This window comes from Lissotriton vulgaris, chromosome 6 (assembly GCF_964263255.1).
Source record: "Lissotriton vulgaris chromosome 6, aLisVul1.2, whole genome shotgun sequence".
In the NCBI taxonomy this organism is placed as follows: Eukaryota; Metazoa; Chordata; class Amphibia; order Caudata; family Salamandridae; genus Lissotriton; species Lissotriton vulgaris.
The window spans coordinates 813,711,803-813,724,349 of record NC_141694.1 but is presented as its reverse complement, the minus strand read 5'-3'; positions in this window follow the sequence as shown (position 1 = coordinate 813,724,349).

Here is a 12,547-nt window from a genome sequence, read left to right as displayed (position 1 = left end):
AGAGAACCGGAAGGTTAAACCATACGCCACACTTAGAGTCGCCAAAGGCAGCACTCCATAGTATTCTAGCATCCGATCACACAGGTGGAGCAGCCGAGACTGAACGTCTAGGGGCACATACAGTGCATCCATTTTGCAATAAACAAAACAAAAGCAGAATGCCAGCGCCCAAAGCCAGGAGCAAGGGGAACCTCCAAAGACGCTCGAAAAAATCGAATGAAAAAATGCAGGGATCACACCGAATATAGTCTGAAACGAGGTAACAAGGCCAGAGCATACTACTTAAAAAAAAATAGCTAAGCCAGTATTCGGCGAGGCATTCAGGATTGTGTGGATCAAAGCACTGAAGTGCAATGGTAGGTCTGTGTTTAATAAAGCATTTACCTCTGTACGAGTATTTGCAACGTGAAGGAAGAATGTCTCACGCGCAGATGTAAGGGGAACTTTCTTCTGAGACAAAAGAGCCCTTATTCTGCTCATCTTGTTGAACTCTGCTTTCAAGGTCGGAATCGAGGGCCAGATGGAAGCATCAAGCCTGCCATGTGGAGGAGGAAACAACACATTCTAGCAACAAGTAACACGCTGGGAAACGGTAACAATGTAGGCAATACCGGCGGCTAACCCACAACACTCTTCATTATTTAGTAACAAATAACTACCATTAGCAAGCAGCGTGAATTTTGGTGTAATGGCCGGGACTGGGGTGCCTTTTAAAACATATGCTAAATTTGGTGCAAGTAAATTACAAAAGCCGTGCAATTGAAGATTTCTGCATGTCAATGAATGATCGGTGTAGAGACACAATGTTCACCATTTAAAAACACTTCCTTACCATCCCTTAAACATCTGTAAGTGAATGGGAGGTTCCAAACTTCATGAAGGAATGCTCCACCCAGGGGCTCAAACCTGCCTATAGCATAGTGTTTCATGCAATTCTCGAATTTGAAAAGAGAGAACGGTAGGGTTATTAACCTGTGGATAAGCCAAACAGCCGAATTTGCCTCGGCATCAGAAAAAGGCAATGGTTCTAATTTTTCAATATGCAACAGGGAAAACGTGGCATCTTTCATTGACATAAATTGCTGTTTCAAAGTCAAATTAAAAGGCAGAAATAACAAGCTTGTGTTCATGTAATCCCAAGGAACTCGACCATTCCTAAGTGTTTGCAAAGCCCAGACAAACTGCATAACAGAACGTAATTGATTTTGCCCATGATACAACACTGCAACATCTTCTTGTACAATATCGACCACAGAAGACACAATATTATCTAAAGTGTAAATTCGGGAAGAAAGGGTGTTAATGCTATTGTCTACCACAGCTAGCACTTTTTCTAAATTAGCTTGATCTATAGCTCTAAGCCTAGAAGCAGCTTCAATCTGAGACAGTTTCCAAACTTCATTGTAAGCAGCATATATCCATCTTTTCAATCTACCACCCGTAGGGCCCTTAACAAAATCATTTAAATCGACAGAGTCAGTGAGTTTGGACAAATGTGAATTGACAGACGCTAAGGATGAATGTCTGAGCCAACTCTGGCACAACTTGCCAACAGAATAGGTGTTTACTGAATGGTGAGTTTGAAAACGGGGATCCACTCTAACCACCTTATAGCCAGGGGTCAGACCCAGAAAGCGGTGCTGGCAGGAATCTGCACTTTTTTGCCATAGCAACCAGCCTTCGGGATTAATGCTGGAAACATTAAAAGAGGAATTACTAAGCAATGCCTGTGTTTCACTTAAGGGTGTACTGGTAAAATGATTCCAATCGGGGTATGCACCCAAATCAGGAAAGGAAGGAGTATTTCATTTTTTAGAAGTAGCCAATCCAAAGCATGTCGTTTCCGAAATAGTGTCATTCAGAAACAACACATGGTTCGGGATGAGACAAGCACGATGCAAAGCCTTCGTGCCTTGCACTTGCCAAATTTTAGAACCCCAAACAGATTTAAGATCAATAGTATCTCTCCATAGTTCATAGCCCCCAACAGCCAACTGATCTATAAAGGACTTCAAATAAAGTAATTTGGTGTGGGTAAGTCTAACCTCAGAAAATGACTCTCCAGTTTATTTAAAATAAAATGCACTAGGGTTGGATTGATCAAAATCAGTAAAATAGGAAAACTTCTCAAAAACGTTTTGGAGCTGCCTTACACTGGCGAAGGGACAATGTTCCCACTGTGTGAAATTAACCATGCTTCTGAATGAGCTAGTCTTATGCAGAAAATGATTGCCAAAATGTTGGTAACAGTATAAATCGCCATCATTTGCAGACTTTAAGTATAAATCTTCAGCATCGAAGGCAGCATAATATTTCTAATCCGTAAATAAAGCTTCAACCGCTTTAACATCCCAATCATCAGAGCGAATATTCTGTTTAACCACATCCCCCATAGAAACACGGAGTACATTGGGAAGATTAATAACCTCTGTGTGACCATGAATCTGGAACTTCACAGCATCCCATACAATCCCATCCAAAATGGGCCAAGCAGTTATATTAACATAAGTCTGGTCCCTCTTCATGATGTGCGAAGAGTAGTGAGGAGCTAAAGTTCCATCAATCACTCGAATTGACGTTCTTTCAACATAGTGTCCATTGATAAAACGAAAAAAATATACCACAAATCCTATGGACATGAACAAAAAAATTGCAATCAGCACCAGCCAAATGTAAATCCAAGGTGGGATCAAAAATTGTTTTTTAAACCAGGCAACAAAAAGTAAAACTTTAGAAAGGGTCTTTGATGTGGATGAGCCAGTGTCAAATGAAAAACGGGATTGATTAGCCACACGGGTCTCCAAATCAGGCATAGATAAATCAGTTGGGTAAGTGTATTCAGTGTCATTAAGAGGATCACCAGCAGGTAAATTCAATATAGGATTCGTAAGCGGACTCATTTCAATGGCAACGTCAGGCCCGATGGCAGGATCCGGGGCCAAAACAGAGTGTCGCACCATTGCTGGACACGAAACCGCAGGAGTCATACTTTACAGTGTTGGCCACCCTGTGTGGTTTGACATGGTCAATTGAAATGTACCTGTACCCCTTTCACCCAGGAAGAGGAGGTAAAATGATTGTTCTTGTACCCTGCACACCAAGCACGGCAACTGGATCTCGATCATAAGAACCAAATTCTTTTTTGTTTTCGATCTTCTCCCGGGCCAGTTCTCCAACCTGGGGTAGCCAGCCGACTACCGGAATCTGCAATGCAGCTTTAGATGTGGAGGGCAAGTGTTCCTTTGCAAGACTGCCTCTGGTCTTTTGTAGATTCTGCAAAACATTAGAATGTTCGTCTACGTCAAAGGATGCGGCTCCCGCTGCCATGTCTAGACCGTCAAGGTCCTGAACAAACATCTTGATGCCAAAGAGCATTTTGTATTAGGTCCGCCCACCCGGAGACCTACTAGGGAGATTATTAAGTGCACGCTGTACGCTATGCAAGTGGGTGAGCCATTCTCTGCCAGCACCTAACACCTTCGCTGTCAATGATTGCTTTAAGTCGCGGTTCATCCGCTCCACAACACTATTGCCCTCAGGCCTGTATGGAGATGAAAATTTGACCTGGACCGCCAATGAACCCATGGCTTCCTTCTACACCTTAGAGGCGAACGCTGGACCCTGGTCCAAATGAAAAGTGCCAATCTCTTATGACAGTTCTGGCATCAGTGCTCCTTTGAGGCCACAGCCACACAAAGCGCGTGCAAGAGTCAACTGCTACTAAGATGTACTTATACGTAGTATCAGAGGAAAAAGGACCGCAGTGATCGAAATAAACACACGCAAGTGGCTTATTAGAAATGTACAACTGAGTTTGGGGCGGGCGTGCAGCAGAAGAAGGCTTAATTTGCTGACAAATGCCACATTGAAGGACAAAATCACGTGTCTGTTTATACAAACAACGCCACCAATATCGTTGTTGAAGGAGAGATACAGTAGCTGACACGCCGGCATGCGCCGAAGCCATCCCCGCATGGGCTGCTGTAATCAAAGCCTGTCTGCGGTCCACATTGGGAATCAGTCTGTCACCAACGTCATTAATTCTCACATAAGGAACTTTATCAGGACTTAAGTGATAAGTGTACTTTGAAGGGAAACCCTTAGGATAATTACCTCCCTTCTCAGTCGCGGCAATAGCTGCCAAGATGTCATCATCAATCTTACTTTTGGAATGTGTAACCGCTGCCACTGCAAATGTTGCTACTGCTGTATTCGCAGCCTCGTCTGTGAGACAGTTGCCAACAGCGTGAACTCCCGCGCGCTGATGACCCAGAGTATGAATTACAAAAACGAGTGGGAGACGTTCTTTAAGTTCTGCCACTCGTACCCAGATCATTTTATGTTTTATTGTGCGACCTTTGGAGTCACGATAATCATTTTTAGTCCAAAAGGGTAGATTGTCATTGAAAGACTGTACAAAGTAGTAGGAATCACTTACAACAAGTGTAGTCACACTGGGGTTAGCGTACTCCAACGCAAGCATCAGAGCACGTAGTTCTGCTAATTGGGCGGGACAGTCACCTAATGTCTGAGTATGCACGACATCTGACTTGAATTCACCATCCACCATCGCACCAACCACAATTGCACAGGCCGCAGAATATGCGTGTCTAGAACCCGTAGCCGATTGAGCACTTCCATTAGTGTAAATGATACAAAGAAAATCCTCCGGTGGTCGCATAGTCAGTGGAGCAGGATGAAAAAACTCTGCAAAAACTCCTGAGTCTGCAAAGAGGAATCGAAAACGAACGTTACATCCGGGGATGTCAAGGATGTAGCCCATTGTATCCACCGAGGGTGCAAAGCCTTGGAATCCGGTACACTGGCCTTCGTTACTGCCTCCAAGGCAGGATACGGAGTAACAACAACCACAATGCGTTTTCCCTGCGACAGTGCACGTTCCTTAAGAATCGCCATTTGCACTGCTGTCAAAACTTTTTCCACAGAGGAAAACCGCAACTTGGCCGAAGTGTACAGGTGTGACTTGTAAGCAATAGGAACTGTGTCTCCCTCATTAAAAGTGAGGTACATGAAACCCACTGCCCCTGGCACGATTCTTATCACCAGGTTCATGTGGTTATCACGAGTCGACAAGAACTTAGATTCAAGTAGGTCAGCCTGCAAAGATTGCAAGATGGCTGAATGTTCTGGCAGCCAGCACAATTTCGAAAAAGTAGGTTGTATCAACGCATAAAGCGGCTTGATACGCTGGACATATTCCAGAATGTATGTATGGCTGAAATTCAAAAAGTCCAGTAAGGATTGTAGCTTTTGCAGTGTTGTGGGAGCGCGCAAGAGAGCGCATTTCTCCAAGAAGTGAGGAGCCAAGCCTCTACCTTCACTGTTGAGCTTGTAGCCCAGGAACAACACTGTGTATTCAGCAAAAACGCCTGGACTGTTCTTGTAGCCCATGGGCAAAAGAAGAAACTGGCACAGTTTGCCGCCACAGGTAAAACTCGTCTACTCACTACTAAAGGGGAACAAGTTATGGGCAAAGAAGCCATTGGAAATGTCAAGTGTGGTTTAGAACCTTTTACGCACAAGACTATCCACTAGAGCAGAGCTGTGAGTATTCTGCACCGCGCACGTACGACAATGTGAGTTTAAGTGGCGGTAATCCAATACCAAACGGTACGAGCCATCAGGCTTGGTCACAGTAAAAAGTTGGTTATTCATCGGAGACCCAGATGTTTCAATTACACCTTGATATTCCAATTGTTCAAGGATCTCGGCTACAGAGGCTCTCGCCTCACGCCGTATGGGGTACTGGGGTTGAGGCTGTGGCATGGACCGCAAAAGGATTTCATGTCGAGGGGATAATTTGTCCAATCCACAATGAGTACGGTACAATGCAGGCGCAAGCGCCTTAGCCCAATCTTCTGCAAACTGCAGCGCCTGCTCCTTCGGCACAGTGTGCGCGAAAGCGGGAAGGATCACCTCCTCCCCTTGCGGAGCGGCTAAGACAAACGGTGGGGGGCAGTCGACCTCCGCCAATAAAATGTCATAAGTAGTCGTTAGATTTTCCCAAAATACCCCTTTTATACGTTCTATGTCACCTTCAATCACAAGGACTATTTCATAAAGCCTATCTGGTGTCTGCTGTCTCAACAACAACAAAGGTGTCAGTCGCCGTCACCTTCAGTAGTGGACGCAGCGCCTCTCGAATTATGGTAATCTCCGCCGCGCTGTCCAGCAGAGTCAGTGCCCATGTCAGATTCTGAAGCTGCGTTCTCACTATCTGTGGCATATCTCGCTGTTACAGTTGCAACTTTCTTCTTCTGAAACTGGGGTCTCTGACGTGGTGACTAGTCCTGCTTGCCTTTTCCGTCAGCCTTACGAGGCTGATCACGGCTCTGTTGGGCACCTTGACCTCTGCCGCCGCCTCCTCCACTGGTGGCTGTTACCGATGTTTCCTGCAAAGAACGAGGAGAACGTTGTTCAGGAACCTGAAACCTATCATGCGACTTAATAGTACTGCGGTTGTGCAAATCATATTTACGCTCAACAGGGGCAGGTGTAGGCGAAGCGGGACGGGAACCCTGTTTCTGCTGCTGCTGCTTCCCCTGTTTTTTGTTCTTACTCCAATTTTGTTTCTTAACTTTCGGGCGGTCATCCTTATCAGATGATCCTTGCTGAGCTTGCTGTTGCTTTCTTTCTCCGCGAAAGGCTTAACACCTAAACTATTACGGCCCACGGTCTTATAAGCCTCCGTAATATTTTTTGGCAACTGACGGGGTTTGTCGGCGTCGGACACCTCACGCAGAGCATTAGAGACTTGGAAACTTACAGCATCCCCCTTGACATTAGCAAGGACGAGATCACGTACCATATCAAACGCTCCCACGAGGCGCATTCCCAACTCCACTGCTGCCTTTGGTCCGTGCTCATCCTGAACACGCTTAATCACAGTGGGCAAAACAGTCATGGACGTGGTGCCAAAACACAGAGTGTAGACTGCTGCAAAAATCACCCCCAAGTTGTACACTCAGTTACGTCAGGCACTTAGTCTTTCTGCAAACTCACGGTGAGAATCCTGTGTTTCTCAACAGGACTCGTATTTGGGAACACTGCTTCCAGTTGGTCAAATTTCTCGGCAAGCCAAAAAGGCATTTCTTCCTTATCTTGGGGACGCTTGTCCTTGACCGCATTAACCATGATGGGACTAAGTTTGAGTTCGCCACCACAAAATGGATACGCTGCACCAGCTGGTGCCCCACCCGGGAGGTTGCGAGTAATGTAGTGAACCAGACCCCTGATAACTGCTACCGAAGAGGCATACAGGGGTCGCAGTTGTACTGCTGTCAAAGCACCCGCCTGGGGATGCGGAGTGTAAGCAGCTAACACAGGCCAAGTAGCGCCTGGAATGGACAACGGTCCTTGTCTGACCGCTGTAACAACGTGTGGGAGGGCGCAATTAAACCAAACGGCATGCTGCCGAACAGAAATCGGAATTTCTACTGTCCGATATGGAGCGTACACTGCAGGAGCATCAGCGGGGGTATACGAGTGATAAACACCAGAAACAGCATCCACTGCGTGAAATGTGACCCATGAGTAATACAACTCAAACAGGTACGCCACGTCAGCAGAGACTACAAAAACCACCGCCTGTCCCTCAAGAGAAACGAGGTATTCCTGCAAATGATCATGCACAGCTACACGACTGTGAGCCGGGATATCAACCGCAGTCATATAGAAATAGCACTAGTGAAGCACTAGACAATACTAGAACGCACAACTGGGTTGTAATTCAAAAAAGAAACCTTTGAGAATTAACAAGCTTGAAACAACCTATATAAATATAGGTAGGTTTTTTATCCGTAACTACTGTCAACCGGAAACGTTAGTGAGGGGGTCGTAGACTGATATAAGCACTACTCAAGTGTCTAACAATAAGACCATACTCGTTGGCGGCGCCATGTAACAGGGATTCTGCGCAAACACAGAACTGTGCACAGAGACTTAGGACCTCAGTGAATTAGGGTGTGCCAAAACTCACCTTAGTACCCAAAATCCCCTACCAGACTAGCAATCAGTGTCACATTAGCTCTTCGTCCTATAGCAAAGAAACCAATGATTAGACAACCTTGAACATGCTACTTAGAACCATCTCAGGAATGGTGGGAAGTGGGAACACTCTTTTGATATACGTTCATATCAGTCCATAACAGGAGTAAAATAGAGACACGGTAAGGTTAAAATGTTTATTTTAACAACGTGATCTCAAGTGCAGTATTGTAATCAACATCAGCATACATATGGATAATAATAATACAGACAGCATGGTTACAATTCCATAAAATACAAAAGGAGGAATCATGTTACAATGATAGTGCAAACTGGTGATAAAAACGCCTGTTTATAACACCCTCCCTATCTAGGAACTATGTATTATAAAACTATAGAAGGTCTCTGGAGTTTTCTTAGGGGGACCCCATTTACCTGTCCGCTCAGTAAGTGTAAATTACATCAGGATCGGTTAGTCTCTCTGCATTCCTAGAATCTTCCAAGTGTATTCAATTCTGGCAAGTGTGCTATGATAAAGGCGCCAGAATCCTACTCGGCCTGCAGCTGCCAAATTGTTGTGTCTAGAATGTGTTACACGGACAAGCCAATAAACAGGCTTGCGTTATGATAACCTTGGCGGCTTAGCACTCACTGTACAGACTGGGAATGCGATGTATGTCTAGAGTTGTCGAAAAACAACCCTTTTCCAATGTATAGACCTTCATCCAAGCTAAGTCAGCAAAAAAGCTAAACAGTGTTGTATGCGAAAGCAGCAAAAGGGAAAAATGGCATTTAAACTTCGAATAAGCCATGTTAACTTAACATGCACGCAAAAAGAGGCCCATAAACCATACGACAATATAAAGGCTACTTGTAGTGCATTGATTAGAATTGGGCTACAAGCATTGGTGGCTACTACGTAATGGCGGGGGCGGGACGCTTGAGGGAATTTTTCTTTTTAAATCACTTACCTGCTTGCCAGACGCCACCTCTCGGTCCTCTTCGCCCACTTTCAGGAATCCAGGGGCAGGAAGCAAGAACAGAAAGCACCCGGGCTTCCAGACTCCTCTAACCAATCTCGACACTGCTGATAGCAGCTTTGTGATTCCATCAATCAGGATTCTTATAAAGTGCAACAACTCACCTGGGAGGGTCTCGAGGCACTGAGTAGGGGGAGGATCTACTGTTCAGTCGAAGAGCCAGGTCTTGAGGTCCTTCCTGATTTGCGGCAGCGATGGTGATTGCATGAGGTGCAGAGGCAGGGTGTTCCAGGTCTTAACAGCGAGGTAGAAGAAGGATCTTCCTCCAGTCCTGGTCTTGCAGATCCAAGGGATGGTGCCTAGGGCCAGCTGGGCGGAGTGGAGATATCTAAGAAGTTCAGCAAAGGGTTATGGAAGTGTTCAGAAATATGATGGCGCTCTACAGTTAGTGGTCAAATGGTAGTTGCGAGGTCTAGGTGGTTGGTGCTTCTTGATCAGAGATAACCCTAGTCTCTGAGAAGGGGGAGAGGAGCTCTACCTTCTGTGAAAATGCAAACAGTCAAGCGCACACAACCTAAATTAGTTAATAGGTAATGTTTTGTGTCATTCAAGGAAAGGATAAGATCAAACTCCAATGTTATTGTCTTATTTGTTTATTATTCATCTGGTGAGAAGCTCCCCTAACCAAAAGGGGAGTTTTTCTTTCACAAGAAACCAGCCGACACGTGTTTTGTCAATAACGGGGTAGACCCGTGACTCTTCAGGGCTGTATAAATAGGCTGAGGGCAGTATCGGGGGACCGGTGATAATTCCAACCCGGTCCTGATCGGGTATAAATAACAGTAGACGCGAGAAGAAGGTGCTTCAAAATGTGTCAGGAAGCGGGTGTAAGGGATCGAGAGATCCGCCGCTGGGTATGTGGTCGGACAGCGTAGGGAAGCAAATCCGCTTGCCCTTACTCGTTGGCTTGTTGCCGTGATGGGGAACTGAAATAAAGTACGTTGGTTCTCCGGGTGTGTGAGGAGTGGAGATATCTGGTGGGAGTGTAGAAGGAGAGGCTGTAGTTGAGGTATGCAGGTCCGGCGTTGTGGAGGGATTTGTATGCATGCATGATTCTTTTGTTTATGGGTAGCCAGTGAAGGTCTCAAAGGTAGCTGGAGATGTGGCTTCGGAGTGGGATGCTCAGGATGAGCCTGGCGGAGGCGTTCTGGATGTTCTGCAGTTTCTTTTGGAGTTTCTGGGCGGTGCTGCATAGAGTGTGTTAGTGTAGTTGTCTGCTGCTGACTAGTGCAGGGTGACTATTTTCCTGGACTCGGTAGGGATCCACTTGAAGATCTTACGAAGCAGGTGGAGCGTGTGGAAGCAGGAGGACCAAACAGCGGTGATTTGGCGGTTAACTGAGAGCAAGAAGTTTAGGATGAAGCAAAGGTCTTGTGCTTGATCTGTGGGTGTAGGGAGGGGTTCCGAGCGCTGCAGGACACCAGGAGTCATCCCAGGCGACGGGAGTGAAGCCCAGTATGAGGACTTCAGTCTTGTCTGAGTTAAGCTTGAGGCAGCTGTCCTTCATCCAGGTGATGACTGCCTTCATCCCCTTGTGGAAGTTGCTTTTGGCGGATGTGGGTTCATCTGTGAGGGCTAGAATCAGCTGGGTGTCGTCATTCTAGGAGACGATGTTGAGTCTGCAGCGTCTGACGATTGCTGCAAGCAGGGCCATGTAGATGTCGAAGAGGTTGTGGCTTAGGGAGGATCCCTGAGGCACTCCGCAGCTGATGTCTGTGGGTTCTGAGTTGAACTGTGGAAGTGTGACTCTCTGTATACAGCGGCTGAGCAAGGAGCGGATCCATTCTAGGGCCTTGACGCAGATGCCGGTGTCATGGAATCTTGTGCAGAGGGTGTGGTGGGAGACGATGTCGAAGGCAGCAGAGAGGTCCAGTAGTATGAGGGCAGCAGTTTTGCCTTGGTCGAGGAGGATGCGGATGTCATCTGTATTATCGAGGAGAGCGGTCTTGGTGCTGTGGTTGCTTCTGAAGCCTGATTGGGAGAGGTCAAGGATGTGGTTTAGCTCAATGAACTTGAAGATTTGGGCGATGATAGCTTTCTCAATGACTTTGGCTGGGAAGGGAAACAGAGAGATGGGTTTGTAGTTCTTGAGGTACGTTGGGTCAGTAGAGGGTTTCTTCGGCAGGTGGTTGATCTCAGCGTGCTTACAGTCTTTCGGGAAAGTGGCTGATTTGATGGAGCAGTTGATGGTGCGGTAGAGTTCGGGTGCGATGGAGGTTCCGGCTCTGTTGAAGATGTGGTGAGGGCAGGGGTCCAAGGGGGTTCCGGAGTGGATGCTGTTCATGATTCTGAGTGTGTCGTCAGGGGTGAGGGTGGTCTGGTTGGGGAGGGTTGGCTGTGGTCTGCATCCATTGGGTGCGGTGGTCGAGGGTGTGGTGGGTGGGTCTTGAGTTTCAAAGCTGTCGTAGATCTTGTTAATCTTGCGGTGGAAGAAGGTGGCGAGGATTGGTCTGAGTGCCGTGGTTCGGTGCTCCCGGGGACTGGGAGCCTGGGCATGTCCTTCACCCAGGCGGTGCAATGCAGCCAGTGGAAAACATGCTAAGTGCGCATGACTGTATGGCCAGCCCAAGATGGTAGGCCAAACTTTCATGCGCACTTACAGAGTGCCCAACACTCCTCCCCCTGCTCCTCTGATACAGCCCAGCCCCGCCTCGTCCCTAACCAGCTGTATAACAACTGGAAAATAAAATGATAATAACAATACGTTATTGTCATTTTATTTTTCAATTTTGATCTGCTCACAGAGCAGTGGGGCGACGCTCCACCGCCGTAGCGGCGGAGCCGACCCTGGCTACAAGCAGTCTCACTCTTTGTGCTGTGAAAAATTTGCTAATACTACACTGTGTAAAGTAAAGCACACGTTTTCATTTTCGCGAGAAGTATTTACCTGTAAAACAGGCACTTTTGCTACCAAGTAGTCAACTTTGTAAACTTTTTAAACATAGCTGACAAGTGGCCAATTCTGGCATTTTAGCCCACAGCACAGTGAATGCTGGGGTTTTGAGTCTATTAAGAAACAGTTAAAAGCAAAACTACAAGACCCACAATGCAGTATTCCAGTGGTTGGAAAAAACAACCAGGCAATGGTACCATATGTGTCCTAGCACCAAATTGCAGAGTTATGAAATGCTAAATAATATTTAGTTCCCGTCTTTCTTCTTTCGTCTTATAGACAGCCATGGCTTAAACGGTCCAGTGGGTGAGATGGCAAAGATAGCCTTTCCGATGAAAATGTCAGCATCTCCCTGCTAATGGGCAAACATTAACACTCCTTAGAAAACTTTCAAAAGGCACCATTGGCAAGAAGAATGTAAAAAGTAGCAGTTAGATGTGTGTAGAGACACTATTTCAGACACATCCTCGGACTAGAACTGGACACGATTTTTATGGGGTGCATAATGGGAATTTGGGAGGCAGCTGCCCATAGGAAAGTCTGCCCCGGGTTATTTGGGAAAGTGGAGCAGTCAGGCGACTGCTCCGGGTTGAGCTATTTTTGGGCT